The sequence below is a fragment of the Meleagris gallopavo genome, chromosome 1 (assembly GCF_905368555.1).
Source record: "Meleagris gallopavo chromosome 1, MGAL_WU_HG_1.1, whole genome shotgun sequence".
Taxonomy (NCBI): Eukaryota; Metazoa; Chordata; class Aves; order Galliformes; family Phasianidae; genus Meleagris; species Meleagris gallopavo.
Genome location: NC_139404.1, coordinates 162,372,602 through 162,396,466, shown reverse-complemented (window position 1 = coordinate 162,396,466; position 23,865 = coordinate 162,372,602). Strand labels below are relative to the sequence as shown.

Genomic DNA, 23,865 nt, shown 5'->3' with positions numbered 1-23,865 from the left:
TTGCTCTGCCCTTACAGTGGGGGGGGATTTACTGCCCTGGTCCGCACCTAGACGTTTAGGGATGCAGGGCTTGGGAACATGAGAAATACTAGAATCCTGGCCACCAGTGAAGACCAAGGCAAATAACTCATTCAGTACCTCAGCCTTCTGTTCGTTCGTTGAAACCAGTTCTCCTTTTGCATTTACCAAGGAAGGTACATTCGCTTTGGCTTGCCTCTTCTGGACAATGTACCTGTAAAATGTCTTCCTATTGTTTTTCACATTCCTCACAAAGTTCAGTTCTGCCTGCGCCTTGGCTTTCCTGATTCCACATCTGCATGTCTGGACAGCATCCTTGTATTCTTCCCAGGTGACATGGCCTTGTTTCCAGAGCTTGTACACATCTTTCTCCACCCTCAATGTGTCCAGCAGGTCCATGCTGAGCCATGCAGGTTTCCTACCTCCTCTGCCCGCTTTCTTATTCAGAGGGACGGAGAGCTCTTGTGCTCTCAGGAAGGCATCCCTGAAGAGTAGCCAGCTCTCTTCAACATCTTTGTCTTTAAGGACAGTATCCCAGTGGATCTTGGCCAACAGTTCATTGAACAGCTTAAAGTTCTCTATTCCAAAGTTCAGGCTCCTAATGCCACACTTTGCCAGGCCCACATCCCTTGAGATCACAAACTCAACCAGGGTGTGGTCACTGCAGCCCAGTGCCTCCAACCTTAACACCTTTAATGATCTCATCCTCATTGGTGAGCAGCAGGTCCAGGAACACTTCACCTCTGGTCAATCCGTCCAATACCTGGACCAGAAAGTTATCATCAATGCATTCCAGGAGCCTCCTGGACCTCTTGCAGCTCGCCGTGTGGTCTTTCTAAGAGATATCTGGATGGTTGAAGTCCCCCATCAGGACGAGAGCCTGTGAGCATGACACCTCCTGCATCTGAAGCAAGAAAGCCTCATCAACAGTCTCCCCTTGATCATGTGGCCTGTAGTATATACCTATCACCAGCTGACCTTTGTTAGTCCTGTCCCTAATTCTAACCCACAGGCTCTCAACCTGTTCCTGTCTTTTTCTCAGAGGGAGCTCCTCACAGTCTATCCACTCTTTGACATAGAGGGTAACTCCTCCATCCTTCCTACCTCCCCTATCCCTTCTAAAGAGCCGATATCCCTCAATGGTGGTATTCCAGTTATGGGAGTCATCCCACCCCGTTTCCGTGATAGCAACAAGGTCATAACTTTCCAAGCACATCACGGTTTCCAACTTGTCCAGCTTCTTTCCCCAGGCTGTGTGCATTGGTATAAAGGCACTTCAGCTGGGCTTTCTGTCTCACTGCCTTTATAGAGCATCTAGGATCCCCTAGAACAGCAGCATCTCCAGCATCCCCCTGCCCTAGTCCATCCCTTTGTACTCCACCATCTTCGCCCATCAAGTTTGGTACGAGCCCTCAAACGACCCGCTCAACCCCAGCGGCCCTCATTTTGTCCTTTTCCCTCTTCATACCTAGTTTAAAGACCTTTCAATGAGTCCCACCAGTTCCTCAGCTAAGATCCTCTTACCCCTCAGAGTCAGGCTACTTCCATTTGCAGCTTCTCAGTATCCTGCCCTGCCACTGAAGGTATAGAAGAAAACATCACCTGCACGCCCACTCCATCAACTACCCGCCCCAGTCCCCTGAAGTCTTTCTTGATAGTCCTGAGGCTTTTCTCAGAGACTTTGACACTTCCATCCTGAACTATCAATAACGGGTAATAATCAGAAGGGCGAATCAGTCCAGGAAGTTTCCTAGAAATGTCCCTGACCTGTGCCCCAGGGAGGTAGCAAACCTCCCTATGGGGAGGGTCAGGCCAACATATAGGGCCTTCTGTTCCTCTCAAGCAGAGAGTCATCTATGACAACCACTCTTCTGTCCTTCCGGGTGGAGGCAGTCTTGAGGTTGGGGTCGACCACTTCACCTGAGACAATCTCACGGGTGGACTTCCCTCCATTTACCCTCATTCACCTCTCCCTGGATTTCCAGGGCTTCAAACCTATTGCGCAGAGGCACCTGGGGAGCCAAGGATGGTCGGGATGTGGGATGCCCACTTCACTGAGCTGGTATCCGTTTCCACTCCTCCTCCTTTCTCAAACTGTTGCTAGGGGGAGGAGAGGACAGGGGGCTCACTGCAGCACCGTCTGCCTGCCAGTTCCCCTCTCCCACCTGCTTGCATGTGGAGCCTCAGCTATGTGCCAAGATCTCGGGACTGATAGGGACTGGAACCACCAATCAGTCTCCCTCTCACACTCCTTTATTCTCCTCAGCCTGTTTATCTCCACCTTTAGGTCGACCACAAGGCTGAGTAAGGCATTTAGGTGGTCACATCTCATACAAGTGCCGCTTCCAGCGCCCGGCACTGCAAAGGCCAAGCTCTGGCATTCATGACAGCCAGTGACCTGTGCACTAGCATCTTGTGTTGAGGCCTCAGTCTGAGTCTCCACTTTTCTTAGCATCAGCTATCCTTTCAAGCATGCACAGGACATCAGTCTGGGTCTCCACATTCTTTCTGGCTGCAGTCTTCCTTCTGCGTGAGCATGAGACCTCTGTCTGGGTCTCCACAATTTTTGTGGCAGTTGCCTTCTGCCGGGATGCAGCCATTGCAAACCAGCAGGCACACTAACGGTACTAGATAGCCTTAATGGGGTGTAACTGATCAGCCCACCTTGCTGCTTGTAGTGCTGGCTCTGCCCTCTCCCTGTTGCCAGGTCGTTAACAGGAGCCCCCGCACTTATCACTCACTTGACAGTGATATCAACCCTCCTTGCTGTGTAGTCCTGTGTATGGCTTAGTTTCCCCTCATTAAAACAGCCCACCTGATTCTCACAACCCAACTTCTCTTCTCCATCTCGCTGCCCTCCCAGAGGCTTTTCTAGGCAGGGGGGCGTAGATGCAGATCCGTTTCCCTTGCAACGCCCCCGTCATGTCAGTCGCTCTCACGAAAGCTGACCAGCTGAGAGCTCCCCAGCCGCTCTGTTGTTCTGGGGATGCCTCGAAGAAGGAACCGACCGAAAACCGCCTGTACCTCGCAGTCAGTCACTGTGGTTCTGGCTGAAACAGCTCAGAAGCAGCTAAACTTGGTGATCAAGGGCTTCTTCTGGGTTTGCACCCATTTAAATCTCCTGCCGTTGCCCTGGCAATGTTCCTGCTGCGTCAGCGAGATCTGCTCGGCCAAGAGCAGGTAGAAAGCTGAACAAGAAAGCAGAACTAGAAAGCTATCTAAATTAAAATGCATAGAAACCATTATCCACTTACCATGTCAGTCCCCTACACATTGTCTAAATCTTATAGTCTTTCAGAAGTCATTCCAGCTGCTCTCCTTGCTCTAGGGATACACATTGGTCAAAACCTGTTGTGACATTTAATTTGTGTCCACTTTTCTAAATCTTTTATATATCATCCCAACAAAACCTCTTAGTATAGTAGAGCTGAGAGTAACAAGATTTGTTATCCAATCGTGCTATCCTAAGAATCTTAAACCAGGAATGGATTTCTCTTTCTATTACAAAATAATACCTCCATTCACCCCTTATATTGTTTTATAGCTCATCTTGGTGTTCTTTTTAGGTAAGAAAGAAAGACTGTGTTTGTTTTGTTCTGCTTTGTTTTCCTAGAATCTACTGAAGTTGTGTTGTAAAAAAGTTAGGAAAAATTAGAAAGGAATAAGAAAATAGCTGAAGACTGGAGGGTAAAACAGACTTTCAAGAACAGATACAGAGGGAGAGAGGGAGGAAGTCTGGAGGATGCATTTTCTGAAATAGGAGTTTAGTTTTCAAAACTGTCAAAAGTAAAAGTAAGTAAAAAGGAATTTGTTTTCTATCCAGGGCAGGAAAAGGATCACTGAAAGGCAGCTATGTGAATGAGGCATATGATTTTAAAAGTTATCTTAATAAAGAGTCCAGGCCTAATATATGTAAGAAAAAAAAATTATTTGCTCTCTGAATTTTAGAATTTACAGAATCATAGGAACATAGTTTGTTTGAGTTGGAAGGGATCTTTAAAGGTCATCCAGTCCAACTCCCCTTCAATTAAAAGGGAATTCTACAGCTAGATCAACTTGCTAAGACCCCATACAGCCTGAACTTGAACGTCTCTAAGGGTGGTGTTCCACCACATCTCTGGGCAACAGTTCCAGTGCCTCACTACCCTTATTGCAAAGAACACCGTCCTTATATCTAGTCTACAGCTCCTCTCTTTTATGCTGAAACCATCTCCTCTTGTCTTTTCACAAGAGACCCTGCTGAAGTCTGTCCCCTTCTTTCTTACAGCCCCCCTTTAGATACTGAAAGGCTGTTCTCAGGTCTCCCTACAGCCTTCTCTTCTCCAGGCTGAACAGCCCCAACACTCTCAGCCTGTCCTCTATCAGGTGGTGTTCTGTCCCTCGGTTAATTTTTGTCACCCTCCTCTGCATGTGCTCCAACAAGTCTACATTTCTGCTGTAATGAGGACTCCATATCTGAATGCACTACTCCAGGTGAGGTCTCAGCAGAGCAGAGTAGAAGGGCAGGATCAACTGCCTTGACCTGCTGATTACTCTTCTTTTGAAGTAGCCCTTCACAGTGGGCAGTCATTTCTTGCCATTTTGCTTGTAGCATTTTTAATTTGATTAAATAGGAATGTTAATGAAGTATATGTGTTTGATTGGGATGGTTAGGTTGTCTTACCTATATTGTTTATTTAGTTCTGTTTTGTATATTTTCTACTAGTGTTTTTATTTTAAAAAATATTTCAATATATCATAGAACTATTGTCAATATATTTTTAAATAAAAAACTGCTAGATTTCAAATAAGAACAGAACTTCTTGATGATGAAATAAGAAATTTTAATTCAAATGAAATAAAGTATTATCTTTCAAGAAGTCTGGAAAGTATCAGTAGTATTTTCTTCCTCCTGCAATCAGAAACATCTTTTGTTTATTTGTAAAAATTATTCTCACTCTGCACAGAAACAGTACAGTTGCAAACAGTAGAACTTAATAACTTGATTAAGCTCCACTCAGTACTACTTGTGCACCACAGCCTAGGCAGTCCTACAGCCAACAGGTGCCAGCTCATCTGTCTAAACTGCAATCATCAAAAAACATTGCTGTAGAGATCAAGTTATCTATCTAGGATTTCTGTAGTTAATAGTTGAAAATAATATCCATAGAAAGATATGATTCATTGCCCTGCACTCATCACAGGTATCTATAACACATGGTAATAACTTTTCTCTCGAGTGCATATATGTTATCTTCACTGACTGGAGAGAATGTACATGATTTACCAAGATTTTTTCAAGGCTAAAAATATATAAGACATTTCAGTCAGCTGAATACTTCTTTGTTACTTCTACCAGAGAATTGGAAAGATATTGTCTATTAATATATTTATTGACTGTAATATATTACTGCTATTTGTAATAACATTTATTGAAGGTCAGGGCATTGAGTACTGTCACAGAGTTAACTAGATCAATCTATGCCCGTGATAGGGGGGTAATAGGCCCCTGCCCTCCCTCCCACCCCGGCCCCACAAAATGGGAAGGAAGGAAGGAAGGAAGGAAGGAAGGAAGGAAGGAAGGAAGGAAGGAAGGAAGGAAGGAAGGAAGGAAGGAAGGAAGGAAGGAAGGAAGGGAGAAAAAAACAGCAGCAACAATCTATGGAGGAAAACTTATTTTACTATGATATCGGAATGCAAGATAATACAATATAATACAATCTAATTGAAATTGAGACTAATAAATCAAATAAGATAGGAGAGAGAGAGTTCCTGAGACTGAGTCAAACCTGAAAAGCTTGGAACGGCAGGAAAGCACCCTCCAGCACCCACTGCCAGGCAGTAAGAGAGACTGTCCCACCAAGAAGGGCCAGATCCCATGACTTCCATAATGTATAGGGATAGGTACCTGGAATTGGAGTATTAACCCTTTAATTCCCAGTACACTACATGATGTTTTGATGCAGAATACTGAAAACCAAAAGAAACATAAAATCATCCACAAGTACAAATCTGTAGTGTTAAGGATCTGGTTAGGCAATTGACTATAATTTTGTAGAAAGAATAGATAAGTTGATTGAAAAAGAAGAAAAAAAAAAACAAATCCATTCTTAGCCATTGATATTCCTTGGATATCTTTAGAAAGGAAATTTTTAACTGACAAAAGAAAACACAAGAGGTGAAAACTTTGTCATTCATCATCAACAATTTTGCCAGTATAATTCAGATTATAGGTTTAAAATCAAAGGAAGTCTTGATTGTGATTTTCGTATTTATATTTGTGCTTGACTTTGAAATTTGTTATGGAAGTCACTCTGAAGAAGTAATAAGTATTTTCACATGGAAAAGTTGAAGTCACTCTTCTAACTCTAAAATATTCAAACAGCCTAAGGTTCTAAAACTTTTTTTTTTTTTTTTTTCGTTTTAAACCAGAAAGAATAGTTATGCAATACTGTAATAACACAGGCCTCAATAATAATACAGTCAAAATAAAGCATCTGAATGATGTCCCCAACTGATAAAGACTACTTACAAAATTTGCAGAGTTAGGAATAGATGAAATCATTTATTTATTATTTATGTAACTGGACAGACTGCGTGTTTGTAAAAATTTCTTCACAGCTGAGCTTGCATTTTTGTGGTAATGCAAAGACATGAAAAATGTCATATACAAAGAGACATTACATAATTTCCTGTAGCATTGAAACTATAACTTAATAATATGCAAATTCTCAAATGTTGCAAGTGACAACAGATGATGTTATTGTTTAGCTTCAGAACATGTCCTCATTGTAAATGTTTGCTAACTTTCTACTATAATTTTCCCATATTTTCAGTGGTTGTATTTCAGCTAAAAACAACAGAACATATCAACAGAATACATATGTGTTTAGAAGTTATTTCTTGTACTAATGCAAAATATTCTTTGACATAGAATACTATTTGGCACTGATGCAAAACAGACTATACTAATTTTGGCAATATGGTCATTTAAAAACTGTTGGTTTCAGAGATAAATAATTTTTCAATTTTGTTTCATAAAGCCATTTCTGCTTTATGTTTTGCTTCTTTAACAATCTTTTTATTTCTTACTCCTATTTCATAATAAAAACGTAAAAGTGGAAATGTTTTAATAGGAATATATTACATATTTAATGCTGTTAATCAAAACATCAGTTTCAGGGGAGAATAAAATCAGTAGAACAATAACATTTTTAGCCTGTTCTGAATCGTTAGTTACATTTAGCGTCTCCAAATCAAAACACAATTCCTACTAAGAAATATTGCTTTTATTCTGTTATTTTCAGATGAACATGACATATTTTTCTAACAGAGGTAGAAGTAGAAGGTATTATTTGGTTATGAAGTTATTCAGCTGCCCTGATTTCCCTGTATTAAACTTTCAAGTGAAAAGACAGGGGATATTATTTAAAGATTTACACTTTTTACCCTATGATTTTTGCTTTTTCTATGCTGAGAAATCCTTATACTGTAAAGTTTTAACACATCTTTATATTGAGATACCTTCAGCAGATAATTAGATTCTATTTGGCAAGAATTTCTACTCTGAAGTTATGCTATTAGGATTGCAAGCTCACATTTTATTTAACTGCATCACTGCTACTTTAAAAGGTCAGACTGGAGCAAAACATCTCTTCTATTGCTCCACATTCCTGATACATCATTCCATTAAAAATCTAGCATGTAGGAGAATACTGGTTTTCCATTATGACTGTTAAATGACAGATCATAGCCATGCAAAACACAGTTACTCTTCCACTTCATTTTCGTATCTATGCATTACTGCTCCTTAAAATATAATTTAATAAAGGAAAGTAATGAAGGATTGAATGGTCTTAATGGCAGGCAATTTTTTTTTTTTCTCACTTCTTTTTTTCTCATGAAATGTACTAACTATTGTCTCGAGGTTGGCTTTTTGGATTGTATTTTTTTAATCCCATTAAGAATATTTTTTAAAAAAGTTTTAATCATATTAAATCTATATGTAACAGATATAAAATCATCAATACCTGTTGTGAAAAACAATAACATGAAAAAGTACTATCAAGTCATAAAAGACCAGTGTTTACAATGAAAGCTTGAAGAGTTCCATAATTTGTAACAGATAACTTAATGGAAGGCTTACAAATGGCACAGCCCCAATTAGTTTATCAAAGAACAATCAGATTCAGGTAAAGATACTCTAGAAGAGAAAAAATACAATTCACAAGATACAGATTTCTTATTACCTAGAATATGGTATGATTTTTGTAAATCTACAGACATCTGAGACGTTTGCACGGTAATAGGTGTTACAGTAAAGAGTCATAATTGAAGAATGGCCAGTACAAACCTGTGGCACTGGAGCTGGACTTCTATTTCTGCATTGAAATCCCATCCTCTGTGCCTTTTTCCATGCTCTAAGTTGAGCCTTTACCTAATGTATGTGAATATTGTCCCCCGAAGGATTTTTATTTCAGCTGAAAAATTATATATAAGAGAACTATTTCACCTACACAGTGGTATGTACATCTCTAAACCTTCTTCTCATAACTTAAAGGAGAGAAATAACTTTCATGACTTCTTTGGAAATGTAACAGAAGGAAGAAACTGTTGGGCAAGAGCTGACCTATGGAAAAACACGTCAGTTTTAGAGCACTGTCTGCATAAGGAGGTCTCTCTATTGGGAACACCTGTAACTTTGGAAGATGTGGATAAGGATCTACAATTTAAACTTCTCAGGAATGCATTATGTTCATAACCAGATTTTAGATTTATTTGGTGTCTAGTGAACCTCTATGTTTGTTTTGATTGTATTTCAGTTTTGACGTTACTGACTTTCTTGCATACTTTTAATTTTACTTCTTAATTAATACAAAAACATCAGAGAAGATATGATCATTTATTTATATATAGATTCTTTCTCTATTTGAATAGCTAGAATTTAAAGATGAAGTTGAAATACGATTTTAATAAATTATTTGTTATTTTTTTTTGCCCAGGGGCTCAAGCAGAGTGAAACAGATATGTCATATGAAACACATTTTACAATGATATTACAATTTTAAGCTATTCCATGATTCAGAGAGCAAATTTCAGAACACCGTTTCTTCATGGAAGGAAAATCAGATCTTTTTCCTGATATTTTAATAATTATATATTGAAAATATAGTATTTGTGCCTTAGCAATCAACCATCCTGAGAGTTACAATAAAGATAAAAATGAAGGAATTTTAAACCAGTAAAATAGTCAATGTAGAGACCATAGCTAGTCTTGAATAAATGTTTTGGGAGATAATTAAATAATATAATAGCAGCACATCTTGAAAGGTGACTTCTAAAATAATCGATGTCTCTATTATTTGTCATTTATTTCAAGCATTTGCATTTTAAGTAGTTTTTCTTTGGTAGACTTTACACAGAATTGTTTACATTGGCTTAAATGCAGTCTTTAGTTAATAATGGCAAGATCCTTTTGTACACCACTGAAAGAGATATGTGACTAACCTAGCTCTCTGACATGTAAATGAGATTTAATGAAGAGTCAATAAGCCTTGTAATTTCTGTAGTATATACACGGACAGGAGCCAATTACATAAGGCCACTGGGAGGAAATTATCAGTCAAATGTAGTCATATGCTCAGGTAGCATCTGTCATTACTTAGATGTCTATTAACTCCTATATTAAAGAATAGAGAACTCAGAAACTCACAGGGTCAAATCCAGAATTGCAGCTGCTGCATCTCATGCAGATGTTCTGCACCATGGACAAAGAACATACACAAATAGCTTAAAAATCCCTTTAAGGTTATTGGCCAGTCATCTTCTCTAGAGAAGCTGATATTTTTTGCAATCCAGTCCATAAATTCTGTATCTGATAATTCATAGCATCTCCTTAAACATTCTCTCTTTCTAATTCTCTTTTCTCTTTTCTGAATGTGCAACTGAATGCACAGCAAATATGAAATTATGCTGTATGAAAAATCTCTCCAATACTTATCACTGTAGACATCCAGGCTGGATGTGGCTCTGGGCAGCCTGGTCTAGTGGTTGTCAACCCTGCTCGTGACAGGGGGGTTGAAAATAGATGATCATTATGGTCTTTTTCAACACAGGCCAGTCTATGATTCATTCTATGATTCTGTGATTAAATCCTATGTCTTCTCTGAATTAACATTTTCATACCCAATTGCATTATGTGTATAATAAGCGTAGTTGTTACTTATGCTTTCCATATTTGTTAGTATTATGATATTATAAACTCCTAAACAAGACTTTAAAGAACTGTCTGATGAGAGCATTTCTTGAGTGAAAAAATAAACGTTTTGGTCAATTCTCTCTGTAGATTTCTTCTTTGATAAAAGTACAGCATTATGAGCCTGTTAACATCTGGTACCTCTTTGATCCTCATACATTTAGATTGGCTCTGAAGCATCTCAGAATATTTTTTTCAATTAAGCTTTGAAGTGAACTTTCAGGGACAACCACTGTAGAACTAAACATAAGCCATATGAAATCACACCCCTCCTCCATTTCCCTCTAACTATCGATGCCAAGTAGCATCAAGTCAAGATCTATGGTTTGGCTAGTTCTTAATCCATTTGCTGTGTTGAATAGTAATAAGATCATAAGGATCACATTTGCTTGGCAGTGAGTGAGATTCCTTATTGATCCAAAAATGTATGACATTTCATATATCATATTTGGAGCCTTATCAAAAAAATGATATAAAATCTGTTGTGAATATTTACTGGAATAAATTATATGGCTTTAATTCTTTTCTAACTAGAGAATATATAATGTAGTTTTATGTTTTGCCCAGAGCTGATATCTTATTGGCAGACATATGTTATTATGCTGCTTCTTTTTAAGTGTTAACCCAACATCAGCTTTTGTATTGTTTTCTGATTTCCCCATCTAAAAATCACTGGTAATGAGTCAATGTGCTCCTCAGTTAGTTTTCTAAGAATTCTTTTAAGTTGGTTACAGAAAATACTGGTATTGAAAATAATGTTAGTAGCTGCTGTTAAGGTTCTCCTTAAATACTACTAGGATATTAATTATTTATTCATTGTCATTCATGTATGCCTATTTTATATCATGATTTTTCTTAAATTCAGAACAGTGAAAGTTGTGAAAAATACAAAGTTTTTCCTCCATAATACTGACGTTTCATGTCATTTCATAAGTAAAGTAATAGACTGTTCTGATTCCTTTTACTTGTGGAGTAGAAAACAGAAATGGAATAATATCTTACAGTGTATACCTATGAACCTATAAAAAAAAATTGTATTTATAATCTCATGCCTGTATACATACATGTTGATAAACATACATAATAAACATGCCTTTAATCTAGATACAGGTATGCAATATATATATAAATAATGTATCGTGTACAGAATTGTATATATAATCATAGAATGATTGAATCACAGAATATTTGATTCATAGAATCATAGAATCATTAAGATTGTAAAAGGCCTCAAACATCATCTAGTCCAACCATGCACATATCACCAGTGTTGCCCTCTAAGCCACATTCCTTAATACAACATCTACACATTTCTTGAACCCCTCCAAGGCCTGCGACTCAACTGTCTTCCTGGGCATCCAGTTCCAGAGCCAGGCCACTATTTCGGAGAATATTCTTTCCTAAAATCCAACCTGAACCTTCTCTGGCAGAATTTGAGGCCATTATACACATATATTAGTTGCCTTCCTGTTATCTTATGATCTTAATGGTCTTTTCCAACCTTGTTGATTCTGTGATTCTGTGATCTTTAACACTGTTGTGTTCCTTCTTGTTCCTTCATATCTTCAATCACTTCTCAAAAATTATCTTGATTATTGTAATTTTATATTTTCATTTACTAATTGTTTACTTATACATCAAAAGACATCATTTAGTTTATCATTTCATGCATTCTTTTTACATTTGAAATATCAAATGAAGTAACTGAAATCACAACAGTGATTATGGAGTTTAAATCAGTTTTAAGTAATATTCAAAAATTGAAAATTTCATACTCCCACAGCTAACTGAGATGCTTTCAAAATTATTTTGAAAACATTTTTCTTGACTACATATTGTTATATGCATATATGCAATGTAAGCATATGTATTACAAAAATATGTCAGTCCAAGTATGATTTTAAATTTAAGGTAAAGCCTTTTAGTTTGAAAAATATGTAGTACCAGATTTTAAAAATCCAAAGCAGTGTGAATCTCCAAAATGTTGAATTTTCTTAATAAAACACTGAGAATTTGGTGTAGTTTTATTAGGATAGTATGCTTTGAAGTAAATCTTTGACAGATTTGGTAGTTTTTGTTAGATTCAAAACATAAAAAACATTTTGTACATAGAAATGGAGTTTCAACTGGTTTTTATCAAAATAAAAAGTTTTATTCTTATCTCTTAAGACTAAGTTTAATTCTGTACCATTTGTTAGAGAATGATTTAGCACTTCAAGAAGATTACTTGTTTGAGAATATTCTTTCCACTTTTAAAGTATTCTTATCTTCCATCCCTGAAAAATATCAGATAGACCTTTATAACTGAAAAACCCTTCTCTCTTTTGATGTTAATGTCTTGGTAGGAATTAGTACCTTTGCTTTACAAAAGAGGGTTATCAGTTATTGCCTTATCTCTTAGGTGTTTAAAACAATTTGGTAAAAATTTCTCCTTCACACTATGTAAGATCAATGACGCTTCATAGCGCCAGCCAAGCGATTTCACTGAATGACAGGTGACAACACTTGAATAACAATGAATATCTTGGAAAATACAGCGTAATGAAAAACGTGGCAAAACTCTAAATCACTACTTTTGTATGCAATTAAATTAGTTAGGTATGTATTGTGAATACGTCATGTCAAGGAAGTTTACCTAAGAATAAAGTGTGGCTCAGTTGACTTTCTGAATTGTAAGTAATTAAGTTGGTTATCAAATATCCTGGTTCAATTTGTTCTATGATATTATAAATGCAGTGTGTGTGTTTGGTATATGATATTGTTTATATGTTTTGCATATTGTATATATGTTGTTTTCTTCTAAAAACTCTGGTGTAATGAAATAGAATGTGTTAATTCCCAGGCATTATTAATTCTATTCAAATAAATAAAGAAGAAAAACAAAAACAAAACAAAAACAAACAAAAATCAAAACACACTATTTCTCCAAAGTTCTCAAGGTTCCTTCCAAATCTGATTCAGCATGCTCTGTAACAATTCCAGAAGTTAAATATGTGTCAAGTAGAATCCGATTTTAAAAATGACATGGCAGCTGCTTTAATGTATACTAACTACTGAAATAGTAGGTGGATCTCATTATATCACAGAATGCAATCTGTAAAGGAGCTCTGAAGTAGTTATTTCAGGACACTAATTAGGTATCCTTGTTTTTATTTAGTTTGTTTGACCAAATGTTCACAAATTGTAAATCACTTTGGATAAAAATAGGTTCACTGACAAATATATATGGAATTTAACTGATTGATTTAGCATAAAAATAGGGAAAAAAAAAAAAAAATCTGACCTTAACTAGTTAGACAAGTAGTTAAAAATTAGTGTCTAGGAATTAGGAAAGACAGATTTGTGTCTCTCATCCAGTCTGCTTAAGAAACTGCATTTGAAATGAGGTTTCCAATATATTAATTGAAAATCTTTTTTTTTTTTTTTTTTTTTTTTTTTTTTTTTTTTTTTCCAAGTATGTCCATACACTTTAGTAGATTCTGTAGGCTTGGTAGGATTGCATTCATTTGTCTGCAAGAATGCAATTCATTCTGATATTAAAGTATATATATTGGAATCTTCCTGTAGGTGTTATTTCCATAGTCCATGGATATGAAAGAAAATTTAGATGTCCTGTGAAACACCATGGGATATTCAAAACATCTATCTACAGAGAGTAAGTAACAGCTCAGGATTTGGGACAACCTGTGTATTTTTGGTATGATAATGAACTTACAAAGCATATGACTTCTAGATATTCACAATATCTAAAACTATTTTTTAAGCAATGTGCTGTTGCCCAAAGATATCATTCTAAAACATGATATGCCCAATGGCATCTAAGATGTGCACAAATCCAGAATGAGATAACAGGACTTGTAAAAAATCTGTGTCCTTCTTGACCAGTGCTAGAAGGCAGAGAAAATATGACCCAGAAAAAGAGGTAGAAACTAAAGAGTATATGTATATAGCAATTTTCACTGCACTGCTATTACTGAAACATTTTCCAAATGAGCAATCTGGTAAAGAGGGAGGTGTCCCTGCCTATAACAGGAAGGTTAGAACTAGATGATCTCAAAAATCCCTTCCAATCCAAACCATTCTATGATTCTATGATAAATTCATTCTTTCTCTCTCTGTACCAGTTACATTAGACTAATAATGACTTTTGATCAAGAATAGTTCAGACAAAGCAGGGCTGACAAGCCTCAGTCCTAGGACCATACAAACTCAGTACAAAGATCACGGCTTGTTACTAGCTGGTTACTGTTAATACTACATTGCAGGGCTAGAATGTCTTAGTTTCAGCTGGGATGGAATTATTTTCTCCAGAGTGTCTGGTATGGTGTTACTTTTTTTATCTAGGAGAAAAACAATGCTGACAAAACACTGATATTTATAGTTACTACTAAGCAGTGTTGTACAGAGTTCAAGACCATTCCAGTGTTCTCAGCAAAGGTCTGGCGGGGGTGCCCAACAAGCTTGGAGGGAACAGAATCAGCAATCATCTATCTTAAACTGGCCAAAGGGATATTCCATACCATAAGACATCATGTGAGAGTTTTGGAGAGGGTGGGAGTTCTTGCTCTCTTTCACTTACTGGGGGTACTAGCTGGGCATCTGTCAGGTGGTGGTGAGAAATTGCTTGTGCATCACTTGTTGTACACATTTATATATATATTGTTATAACTATAATCTTCTTCCTTTTCTCTATCTTGGTGAATAGTTTTATCCCAAGTCAGACTTTCCTTTTTATTTATTTATTTATTTTTTTATTTTATTTATTTTTTTTTTATTTTATTTTTCTTCAGATTCTTTCCCCCATCCCACTAGGGAGGGGGAGAGTGAGTGAATGTCTGTGTGGTGCTTAGCCACTTAATGTGTTAAACCACAAAACAGAATTGTAAGCCAGGATTTTACCCATTGCTTCTTCCTAACTTTCTGTGCAGAAAATGGAAATCGAGACTAATTCACCAGTACTTCTTATAATACAGAAAAACAAAGAACTGATAATCTATCATTCTGTGAAGGCCATGTAGCTGCACTTGTCAGCTGAAGAGGCTGAAGTAACCAATCTGTTGTTTCTATCTTGTACAGTGAGCAAAAAGTAAATTGCTCATATAAAATCCGTGAAGATTGTCAAATAGTCCTAGTACACTAAACTAAACAAGTCAGGTACTGACTCCACTGTGAAAAATCAACACTTCTCAAGAGCAGGCATCTAAAAATATTTATATTACTTTTACTCCAGCAAAACACAAAAAATGTGGTGTTGTAGTGTTGCTTAATGAATATTTTTTTCCATTTAAGGCTGTTGAGTGTTTTTTTGCAAATTTGTTTTCATAAGTAATCCCAGCATACTTTACTGAGACAGAAAAGCAAAATGATATTTGTGCAGTGTTATATGATTAAAACAGATACATTGGAAATAAGACTCCCACTAGAAAATACTGGGAAAAATTGCTTCTCTCTCTCTCTCTCCTTTTTTTTTTTTTTTTTTTTTAAATGAAAAAATCAGAACATCCATAAGTATCTTTAGATTGTTTTATAAAATATTAATGTCTCCTTTCATGGAAAGACAAGTCAGTGATTTATAGAAATTAAAAGGAATTCATAATTCTGACTAAAAAAACATAAACTTTTACATTAAGTTTTAAATTACTACAGTATAGAAACTACACCACGTTCCTTTCAAAAGTCTGAGAAATATCTAAAGTAACTTTTTTGTTGTGAGAAATAATTTTTTATTGTGAGAAAAAGTCAAATTTAAAAAAACAAAATTACTATAAAAAACATGAAAAAGAACTAAAATCTGATGGCCAAAACTAATAGTTTTTGAATCAAAGATTCATAGGAAAGTAGCAGAATTTATTTTGCATTTGTATGGTTTTGCCTTTCTTGTTGGAAATCCAGTAGCTAACTACGACTACAGTAATTCATGAATATGACAATGAAAAATCTACTGATTTTTTCTTAAGGAATGTCAGTGTTCCAGTAAATTTAACTAGAACAGTAATAAAGCACATGAAAATGTTTTAATTTTTAATTTTATTAATTTTATTTTAGTTTAGTGTAGACGATTATTTATTTGTTTGTTTATGCAGAAGCAGGAGTTTATAGAACATCAGTCAAAAAGGGCTGAAAAGTCATGATTTACTCCTGCAGTTTGTCTAAAAAGAAGCCATAAAATCTTTATATTTAAGTTCTGTCTATCTGAACGCTACAGAAAATAAGGTCAAAATAAATTCTAAGTATCACACTCTATATCAGATGAATACCTTCAGTTTTCCCAGTTATAGTATGAAAGGATTTAGACCATTTCTTTGGAGATCTGTTAGGAGATCCTGGATGCAGGAAAATGCAATTTGTGTATTACTTTTGGTGAAGTAAAGTTTTTTTTCTTTTTTTACTATAAGACTTTTAGATTCTGAAGTAAAGGGTATATTTTTTACTAAAAGTCTTTTAGATTCTTCTAGGTTTCTATCTGAATCCTATGATTCTATGATTCTATGATTTTCGGTTACATATAGATTTGTTCCCCTAGATTGATGTACATGGATGAAATGGTCAACGGAAAAGACCTAGAAACCACTCTATTAATACAGAATCACAGAATGGCCAGGGTTGGAAGGGATTTCAAGGATCATGAATCTCCAACACCCCTGCTGCAGGTAGGGCCACCAACCTCCACATTTAATACTAGACCAGGCTGCCCAGGGCCCCATCCAATCTGGCCTTGAACACCTCTAGTGACGGAGCATCCACAACTTCTCTGGGCAGCCTGGTCCAGCACCTCACCATTCTCACAGTAAAGAATTTCCCCCTGACATCCAACCTAAATCTTCCCTCCCTCAACTTAAAACCATTTCCCCTTGTCCTACAGTTATCTACCCTTTCAAAGCGTTCATTCCCCTCCTGTTTGTAGGCTCTCTTTAGGTACTGAAAGTCTGCAATGAGGTCACCCCGCAGCCTTCTTTTCTCCAGGCTGAACCAGCCCAGCTCCCTCAGCCTGCCTTCGTAGGGGAGGTGCTAAAGTCCGCTGATCATCTTCGGGGTCCTCCTCTGGACCTTATCCAACAGCGCTCTGTTCTTCTTGTACTGGGGGCTCCAGACCTGGACACAATACTCCAGACAGGGCCTCTCAAGAGAAGAGTAGAGGGGGACAATTACCTCCCTGTCCCTGCTGGCCACCCCTCTTCTGATGGAGCCCAAGAGAGCATTTATATATTATTTTTTAATATCATTTATTTATTATACAATAGAGTATAATTTGTGTTGTAAGTAATTCATAAACAAAAAACTTAAGTCCAGACTGTAATACAATCATAGAAACATCGACTCATAGGATCATAAAATGGTTTGGGTTAGGGAAGACCTTTGCAAACCATCTAGTCCTGCCACAGGCAGGGACACCTCCTGCTGCGTCAAGTTGCACAAAGCTCCATCCAGTCTGGCCTTAAACACCTCCAGGAGTGGGGCACCACTGCTTTTCTCGGCAATTTGTCACATTGCCTCATCACTCTCACTATGAAAACTCTCTTCCTTATATCCGATGCAAATCTATGATCTTTCAGTTATATCCATTACCCCTTGTTCTGTCTCTGCATACATTAGATATATGCATATAAGACAGAGAATGCTTTGTCAACTACATCAGCAAGTTCAGTATTTATTAAGTTATCACAATATTGTCTGTTGAGATAAGAACAGGAAAATCACACTCCAATTACACGGGCAAAACATATTCAGCCTGGAGAAGGTTAGTTGAATTTATTGCCAATCAACAGAGTGGTAGGAAACAAACTTCCACCAGTAGTAGGAAACTCCACCCCTAGGGTTGTGAAGCACTGGAACAGGTTGCCAAAGGAGGCTGTGGATGTCCTGTGCCTGAATGCAGTCAAGGTCAGGCTGGGTGTGGCTCCGGGCAGACTGGTCTAGTGGTTGATAACCCTGCCTATGGCAGGGGGGTTTGAAACTAGATGATCATTATGGTCCTTTTCAACCCAGGCTATTCTATTCTATGATTCTATGAAAACCAAAAGTAAACCAAGATCTCCTCCCTTCTTCCCAAGCTCAGCTTCCCTCCTGGTTTCTCTGCATTGGAGCCATTGTAGCTGCCTAGATCTGGCTGTGCCTGACATGGGGCAATTCCAGCCACTTGTCAGAGAGAAGCTCTGTAACTCCCTTGCTGCCAACACCTGTCTTTTAAAGGCTTCTGCTATCCCTGTAAAAACCTCATCCCAAAGTCACTGAAATGGAAGGGAAACTTTAATATCTTCCATTAGTTTTGGAGATGACCCATATTCTTCCTCTGCATTTTTCTGATATTAACTTTTTTGCATTTAGCAAAATTAAGAACAAAAAAGAACAGTACATAACTCTTGTTAAAAAGATATGTGAACAGAGATTATCAGAACTAGTTATGTTATTTATATATACAATGAATTCAAGGAGTATCTCAAAATTTCAGCTACATCAGTAAGACTGAAATCATCAGCGTCAGAGAAGAAATTTCCTTATGTCATGAATTTTAACAAAGCACTGTTTTAAGAGTATTTATTTATTTATTTTTACAGAAGTAGCAACCAACGTGTTTCAAATGACATTTCTTTTCAGAACCATAACACAGACGAGGGAAAGAAGGAAATCTGTTACTGCAGGAAAGATGTATTTGTCCAGGAAGGAAGTCAAAGAAGAAAAGAAGTGAACAAAACCATAAAAGTTGAGGAGGCAAGTAGCTTAGGGAGGGTAGAAATTCAGTTCTGCATTGCATTACTTTAGAGGTCTCCAGTGGCAAAGATTTTATACAATGTGAAAACCTATGCAGTGAGAAGAAATTTCTTCCTATTTCATAAACAGCGCTACTTCTTGCAAGGATTACCTTACAAGCCTGCGCAGAGGGAAGATGACCAACACATGAAGGGGAACAATAGTTGTTGTCAAGCAAATGAGTGAATGCAAAATGGAAGAAAGGTATTTGTTTTCCAATGAGAAGTATGTCCACATTTTCAGCATTTCCCTGGAGTTCTCTACTGTTTCTTGCCAGAGGGGAAAAAGAAGGAACATTGTGTCTCTGACTCTGAAGCTACTTTTCCTCACTGGGGAATGTCTTTCCATTTCAGTCTTTCCAACTACCAATTCTTTATTGAGTGACTGTGGAAAACTAAACCAATACAAAGAATTCCAGAAGGTTTGGAGAATCCCTTGAGTGTAAGTTTAATGGATAGTACCGCAAAAAAACAACATACACAGACATACATACAAATAAATACACTCCACACAGAAAGTAGAGACTGTCAGTCTGGATTTCAGGGGAGGGAAAAAGAACAAAGATCTCATTTTCTTCTTTTGTTCTGATACCATGATGCTACATACTGCCATATCCTTCTCTTAAATTGCTCTCTAACAGCTAGATGCCCTCCACAAAGCTGTCACCAGAAAAGAATAGCAAACACCAAGGTTGCTGTCGTTTGTTTAAGCTCCTGCTGTGCTGCTTGTTTCTAGTATCAAAGCATTTCTTCTTCAGAACAAATTTATTTTAACATGTTGTTCTTCCTTTCTAAGATTTTACTTGGTTCATATAACAAAATATCCACAAATCATTCACTGATTTATTGAAAGAAGTTACATCTGCAAATACAAAAATATGTAAGTAAATAATTATTAAAAAAATTGCTGAGATTTGGGTATACTTACAAACAGTAATGTCATTATCAAAAGTTAGGCAATGTCTTGTAAAATATTATTGTCAGAACTAGTGATGTTCCTTGTTCCACCTCTATGAAACGTACATTTTCCTACTGTTTTAGTTTATGAAATATTAACAAATATGCAACATAATTCAGTATGCTAAAGTTACTAATAAAAAGTGAGGTCAACATTATTTAAAAACACAAAAAGAATGAGTGATTATTCATTATTTAATTGCTACATTATGTTCATTAGTATACACTATGGCGTATCAGATATATTAAGAAAAAAATGGAACCCATAAAGAGATATACACCAGAAAGGAATCATTACCCTATCTGCAGTTTATTTTTCACTTCATAAATGATGTTTACTAAGAAGCACAATTTATTAAAACTGTAGTGAGACCACACTGTTTCATTCAGCCAACCACGTCCTTCATTTCAAATTCTTCAGGACAAAATATAACATTGTGTGCAAGCCTTTGGTCTTCCTTTTTTTTTTTTTTTTTTTTTTTTTTTCAATCATATCTTTCCTACCTTATTTGTCACTGGCTCATCAAGTCAACATGATGAAAATGAATGTTATTAGACCTTCATTTTCACATGGGAATCCTGAAAGGGATTACAGTTCTAATTAGTTTAATTAGAATTTCAGGACTTGCTCCTGTGTGTTTGATTCGGTAGTCCTTACTCAGCCTGAATAATATTAGTATTTTGAGTAGTCTCATTGGTACCCAGGAGCCTTTCTTCACAGCTAAGTGAAACTCAAGAGGAGTAAGGACTGCAGAACTGAACAACGCAGGGCAATTTCAAAAGCACAACACCACTAGATGCAGATTCCAGTGAAAGGGAATGAAAATTTTACTTATCTCATGTTTGCCTTCCCTGCACTGCCAGTCTTCAACACCTGCACTCACCATACTCCAGCTCCCAAGCCTTTCAAGGACACAGTAAACAGTATTCCAGTGAGCTAGAAACAGGCAATTCAACTGATATTGTAGCTTTAGATAGGTTTGAAGTCGATGGACCTTATTCAGACTGTTTCTGTAGTGGGAAAAGCACAAATTCAGGTGTCTGCAAAGGTTCTCTTTTCTCATGAGATAAAGCTGTTATTTCAGATTTGAAAAGTGAAAATAATTCATATGAAATGAAAATAACATTGACATAGTGGATTATATATAGTAATTGATTTTCAGACAGATTAATTTAATTAGTCTTACAGCTCCCCCTTAAAGTTTGTTACAATTAGTTATCTAAAACCAATCACCTAAGGGAATCTATTGCTATACATCGACAAGAAGATAACATTACTCCACTTCCATGAATGTTAAAGACCATTACATAAAACAGAAAATTGCTGGGAAGTTTATAACTCCTCCAACAAATAAACTGTATCTAGTAGGAAATTCACTGTTTTAATGGATGTGGAGAAAAATGACAAAGCCTCATAACTCGCATATTGTACCCCTATCAGGTACAATACAATAGAATTAGAGGACTGTTTTTCTTGTTGCTGGACAATGAAGAAATAGCATAGTTTCAGCTGTCATCACAAGCTCTTCTTACCTGCACTGTGCCAGCTTGATGCAATCATAGATTCATAGATCTGTGTCCTGATATCCAGATTTCAATAGCAAAATTGCTTCATTAAGTGGCTAATGAACCCAAATTGTGTTTTACCCATAGTCCACAATTTTCAGCTGAACTTCAGGGTTTGTTTTCTTTTCTACATTCATATTCCAAAGAATGTAACAACTATATCTTAAACCCACATTAAAAATATAGATGACAAAATAATCTTATTGGACTTACAATTCATGGCAATCAAATAAATATAAAATTGTAATAAATGCTCTACTCATAGCCATACTCAGTGGTAAGCTCACTTTTGTTCTGCATTGTTTTGAGATAGACAACATAAGTAAAAAATGTTTAAGATAATGTCTGCTGAAATTAATCATAAGATGCAGTGGATATTCTGAAGATGCCTCGTGTTGGCACTGTTACATAGCTGTCTGAAAATTCTCATCAAGAGGCAAATTTTACAATTATTTTTTTTTTAAATTCAGATCAGAGAATTGCATGCTGCTGACTTTAAAGATCATTATTATAGTTGATAACATTTTTCTTCCTATTTTGTTTTTGTATTATGAACAATATATCTTACCTACCATTCCTGGAGCTAATCTATTTCTAGATATCGTAACTAGATAGAAGTTTTATGTTTTCTACAGGAAAAACCTGTGTTGAAGGCATCCATTTTGAGTTTTCCAGTTTTGATGGTCTGACTTGACCTAAGGTTCTCCTGAATATTTGAAACTTATATGATGTTTATGTAATTAGTCAAATTCATTACAATATAATTCTTTTACCACCTGTTCTCCAGCATTCAGCTTTGCTCAGGACCAAAATGTGAAACAGACATATAAAACCACAACTTTTGTTTTGTTTTCTTATTTCATTTTGTAATCGAAAAATCAGGAATTACATTTTTACTAGATTCTAAACAACAGTTTATTTCACATAACTCACATCAGCTTGATTTGTCTTTCACAGTAAGATAGTAAGCCTTCACAGTATTGGATACTCAACATACATATATTTAGAAATTTACAGCAGTATCCAGCTTTTAACTTTCTGCTACAAGAAATGAAAACTAGTTCACGGGCTCCAATTTAGAGTGAATGTTGAAGTTGCAGCCTGATTTTTTTCATTTGCTTTTTCAATATAACCTTGCAACTACAACTTATAGCTTTGTTCATTATCTACTAAGTACATTAATTAATCAGCGTTTTATGAACATAAGACTTTCTAGGTTTTGTTGCTTAGCAACAGAACTGCCTATAACAAAGGGCAATATGTCATAGAATCATAGAATGATAGAAAGGGATGCATTGAAAAGGACCACAATGATCATCTAGTTTCAACCCTCCTGCTATGTGCAGGATTGCCAACCAGTAGACCAGGATGTCCAGAGCCACATCCAGCCTGGCCTTAAATTCATCCAGGGATGGGGCATCCACAACCACCTTGGGCAACCTGTTCCACTGCATCACCACCCTCCGTGTGAAAATCTTCCTCCTAATAGCTAACCTAAAACCCCCCTGTCTCAGTTTAAAACCATTCCCCTTTCTCCTATCACTATCCACCCTTGTAAACAGCCGTTCCCCCTCCTGTTTATACGCTCCCTTCAATTACCGGAAGGCCACAATGAGGCCTCCCGGGAGCCTTCTCTTCTTCAAGCTAAACAAGCCCAGTTCCCTCAACCCTTCTTCATAGGACAGGTGCTCCAGCCCTCTAACCACCTTAGTGCCCCTCCTCTGGACCCGCTCCAAGAGCTCCACGTCCTTCTTGTATGGGGGGCCCCAGACCTGGACGCAGTACTCCAGATGGGGCCTCACAGGCACCAAATAGAGGGGGACAATCACCTCCCTGTCCCTGCTGGCCACCCCTTTTTTAATGCAGCCCAGAACACAGTTGGCCTTCTGGGCTGCAAGCACACACTGCTGGCTCATGTCCAGCTTCTCATGCACCAGGACCCCCAAGTTCCTCTCTGCAGGGCTGCTCTCAAGGAGATCTTCCCCCAATTTGCATGAATACCTGGGATTGCCCTGGCCCAAGTTCAGCACCCTGTCCTTGGCCTTACTGAACCTCATTAGGTTTTCATGGGCCCATTTCTCCAGCCTTTCCTGGTCCCTCTGGATGGCTTCCCTCCCTTCCAATATAGCAACTGCACTGTTCAGCTTGGTGTCATCTGCAAACTTGCTGAGGGTGCACTCGATGCCATCGTCTATGTCACTGATGAAGACGTTGACAATCACCGGTCCCAAGACTGACCCCTGAGGGACACCACTTGTGACTGGCCTTCACTCTGACACAGAACCTCTGATTACAACCCTTTGGCTGTGACCAGCCACCCAGTTCCTAATCCATCAAACAATC

The 23,865-nt window shown here is 37.2% G+C and overlaps 1 long non-coding RNA gene across 1 annotated transcript in view; it reads left to right on the top strand.

The window, feature by feature from the left end:
- Positions 1-20,436, top strand: part of LOC146545759 (uncharacterized) — a 47,813-nt gene extending 27,377 nt beyond the window's left edge. The window contains exon 2 of the long non-coding RNA XR_014880978.1: positions 18,848-20,436. This is a non-coding gene — a long non-coding RNA (uncharacterized LOC146545759). The remainder of the gene's footprint in view (positions 1-18,847) is intronic.
- The last annotated feature ends 3,429 nt before the right edge of the window (positions 20,437-23,865 follow it).